General features: G+C 32.7%; 1 long non-coding RNA gene across 1 annotated transcript; it reads left to right on the forward strand.

Moving 5' to 3' along the window:
• Window positions 1–1,548: 1,548 nt before the first annotated feature.
• LOC127720965 (uncharacterized) lies at window positions 1,549–4,046 on the forward strand. The gene is made up of 2 exons (XR_007991008.1): window positions 1,549–2,264; window positions 2,852–4,046. It is a non-coding gene; the product is annotated as an uncharacterized LOC127720965 (long non-coding RNA).
• Window positions 4,047–4,255: the final 209 nt, after the last annotated feature.

Genomic DNA, 4,255 nt, shown 5'->3' on the forward strand with positions numbered 1-4,255 from the left:
CACAGTATTGCGCAATAGCAAAAAATCTTCAATTGCACAGTATTGCACAATAGCAAGAAATCTTCAATTGCACAGTATTGCGCAATAGCAAGAAGTCTTCAATTCAAAACAAGTACAAATGTTTTCAACCAATTTCGATGGAATTAATTAAGTCTTTAATTTTTGGGAGTTCTAACCTTGTAAATTTTTTTTTTATATTGGGCCCCATTTTTAAATTGGTCTACATTGAGGTCAAAAGGGTCCAAAATTAAACTTTGTTTGATTTCATCAAAGACTGAATTATTGCAGCTGTATGATTTGCTGAATCTTATTGTGCATTTAGATTTGGTTTGGGCCCTGTTCATATTAAGGTTTGAAGGGTCCAAAATTAAACTTTGTTTGATTTCAACTAAAATTAAATCATTGGTGTTTTTTATATGCTGAATCTAACCATGTTGTTAGATTTTGGATATCAGACCATTCTTGGTAAATAAAATGTCCCATTTCAAATTTTGAAGATCTTTGACCACATTTATTTTGTGTCAGAAACCTATATTATGTCAAAAATTTGATCACAATCCAAATTCAGACAGTATCAAGCTTGAATATTGTGTCCAAATTGCCCCAACTGTTCAGGGTTAGACCTCTGCGGTTGCTCTCAGTGAAGCATTTTATTTTTAATTATGTCTAGCTTCTGGTACAGCTGTTTATTTGTTTATTTTGTTAAGCAAAATAAATTCTGTGGTAGACATGCCAATAATTTATTTACGTGAATTTTTTATAAAGAGTATAATATGTAGAAAGACAGGTGTCATAAAATCTTGACCTTTGTTTTATAATCCTAGTTGATAAATAAAAATAAAGAAATGTGGTATGATTGCCAATGAAACAACTATCCACCAAAGTTCAAATGAAATGGATGTAAGCAATAATAGGCAACTATACGGCCTTTAACAATGAGAAAAACCCATACCATATAGACTTTCAAAACAATTTCAATATTAGGATTCAAATGTTGCTGAAATCAAGCTTGACTTTTTTATGTGTTTAATGCTGTTTTTGGTCAAAGAACATCATGTAATGGCTTCTAATTTGCATATTTTTGTTTCAGGATTTTCATGTCTATAAAGGCCATACTAGATGCAAAGAATAAAACACAAGAAGCTTGCTTTTTCTTGAAAGGTAAGTTTAAATATAAAAAAAGACAAAATGGTCTTAATGCAGACAACATATATAATTGATTTTGTCTCTCCTCTCTTGGCCATGGTCAATTAAGGTCAAGATTTATAACAATGTTTAAGTCATACACATGTGCTTTATGAACGAAACACTGAAAAACAATAATTGTTGTTTGTTTGTGTAGGCCATATAAATTCTTGATTATATTTTGCAGCTGATCTCAGCATGTTTTAGCTGAATCAAAGAACAAGTTTGAAAATATTGCATTTGTTGTTGCTAGTAGATCTTTGATAGGCAGTGTCAAATTTATTTACATTTTTAAAGGCAGTGCTTTAATGCCTTTCTAGTTGCCGTGTTAATCTTTCTTTCCGCGATATCCAACTTATCTACGTGGGGGGTCATTAGGCTCCAAGTAGATCCGGAAAATATTGATTCTCTCCTCTTCTTATTGTGATATAAAATGTTTTTTGTTTCATTTCATTTACATTGGGAAATAGAGAAACGATCATTGTGTTTTGTTAGTTTTAAAAACTTTTGATATATTTGTATTTTGCATTATAAGCAGTCAACCGATTGACAAACTAGAATTATTTGAATTCTGTTTGGAAAGAGGTCGGGTTAATTTCGAGTGTTATCTGCAATCTAGATGTTTATAAATCATTTCAGTCGTTGATATAATAATTAAAGGTCGACTGAACATGAATTATATTATACAATTTAAAGCGCATTTCTGTTTATGCACGTGAACCCATCTAACGTTATTGATTGTTATTTCGCAGTTATATAAAGTAGCAAATTATCGTTCCTGAATAGGTGGCTCCGTGGTAGCCGATCCTGTTCCTAAACTTCCGGTTTCTGCACTGTGCAACTATACAGTTGCATTTTTAATTAACGATGCCAAGTACTTGTTGTTGTGTACCTGGATGTCATTTAAGAGGAGGACATGCATTTCCAAATGACTTAAAAAGAAGGAAAAGTTGGATCAACGCCATGGCCCATACGCAGATTGGACGAGAACACGATGAAATCGTGGAGTCCATCTCAATCAGCTGTTGTTTGCAAGGCACATTTTACTGAAAAAGACTACGTGCAGGAAACTATTCATGGTAAAACTCTATTTTCTTTTTAAAATATATAGTTATATATGTAATCGCCATGCGAATAAACCAAAGTCTGTTTACAACCACAATTATCGTTTTAGAATAAAAGGGGTGGTTAGTTCAAGACGTCATAATTTTTTGGATTACGATTCAATGTGATCTGTTTGAGATTTTTTGGTGCTTGCTACAATTATAATGATTTCTTACAAGAGGTATATCATACTGAGAATTATTTTAGCAGTAATTATGCTAATGTAGTAATGACAGGAATGCATAAGCTATGCCTCATAGACTTTCTTGAAAAATATCAATGACAATGTTAACAGGAACAAAACAATGACATGCTTTCATCTATATTATAGTTATTTAGGTACAAACAATGTACGTTTGTTGCATAAGTCTCTCATTGTTTGTGTTTGTCCTTTGGATTTACATAACATGCATTTTGATGTACATTGAATCAGGCTAACATAGTTTTATCCAGATTGTAATGAATAAATCTAGTTAATATTTTGCCAGGTAGTACAAAGTATGCATTGCTAATGGAAGTTCATTTGATTATCAAAAAACTAATGTTTTATAACCTTTTTCAGGGCGCAAACCCACCATACAGAGACTTAATTCTACTGCCATTCCCAGCCTATTTTCCTGGACCAAACAAGAGACTGAATCGTCCGCAAAAAGAAAAATCAGGGCAGTTTCCTGTGAAAACAAAAGAACTAAACTTGATGAATATTGTAGTAGAAATCTAGAGGAAAGTTTTGATTGTAAAGTTGGTTTTCCTGAAGAAGTCATTCATACTGCAGACAGGATTTATGACTGTCCACCACCAACTGCCGAGCTTATGTTGAGCTTCACAGATGGAATTACGCAAACACCATCAATGCCTATATTTTCAGCAGAGAATTTTGAAATGATGACATGTGACACAGCCATGCATTTTTATACCGGTTCAGAGTTGTATACTAAATTTTTATTTGTTTTGACCACACTTGGTCCAGCAGCACATTGTTTGAGATACATATATTTTCAAATGGATAGGGTGTCATTTGAAAATCAGTTTTTTTATGACTTTGATGAAATTAAGGCATTATACAACCAACTTTGAACTGTCTAGATTCTAGATTGGAACTAGTGTTAAGAATGTTGTGTAAACATGGATTGTTTTTATTTTTAAACAGTGGCGTGAGGCTAACACTTGGCCATTTAGTGGTTTAGTCAAGTATTTTTCGCCATCCAACTTCAAATTAAAGTTTCCTACAACTTGGATTATTATTGACAGCACAGAATATCCCGTGATAAAACCTAAAGCTCCTAGAGCTCAGGCAACCTTTTCATCATATAAAAACAGAAACACTGAAAATACTTGTATGTTCGACATCTGGTGGTTTAGTCATCTATGTCTCTAATGCATATGTTGGTTGTACTAGTGACTGTGAAATAGTTGAAAGATGTAGAATAGTTCAATTATGTGATCCAGGTGACAGTGTGATGGCAGACAAAGGTTTAAATGTGCAAGATTTGTTTGCTCACTTTTTTCAAAAAAAGAAACAGAATTAGTTCCAAAACTCGTATACAGGATAGAAAAGTCTCCAATTAACACGTGCACATAGAGCTAATTATTGGACTTGGCAAAACATACAAATTCTAATAAATCCTATGAATGGAACTGAAACAAAACTTTCATCTGAAATAACATTTAGTTGTTTTATGTTGTGTAATTTTAGAACTTGTATTGTGCCAACATGACATGGCCAAAGGATGCATAAATAAAAGTGACGCAATGAAGTTTGTTCTGATATATATATATTTACAATTACATGCACATGTAAATTGTAATGCATATAAAAATAAGGAGATGTGGTATGATATTCAGTGAGTTTATCGAACCAAAGTGCATAAGAAATGGGTTAAGCAGTTACAGGTGTTACTGTCACCGTACAATCTCCAACAATGAGAAAAACTTGTACCGTGTAAAAAATTTCAAAGATCTTACA

This window comes from Mytilus californianus, unplaced genomic scaffold, assembly GCF_021869535.1.
Source record: "Mytilus californianus isolate M0D057914Y unplaced genomic scaffold, xbMytCali1.0.p SCAF_11, whole genome shotgun sequence".
Lineage (NCBI taxonomy): Eukaryota > Metazoa > Mollusca > Bivalvia > Mytilida > Mytilidae > Mytilus > Mytilus californianus.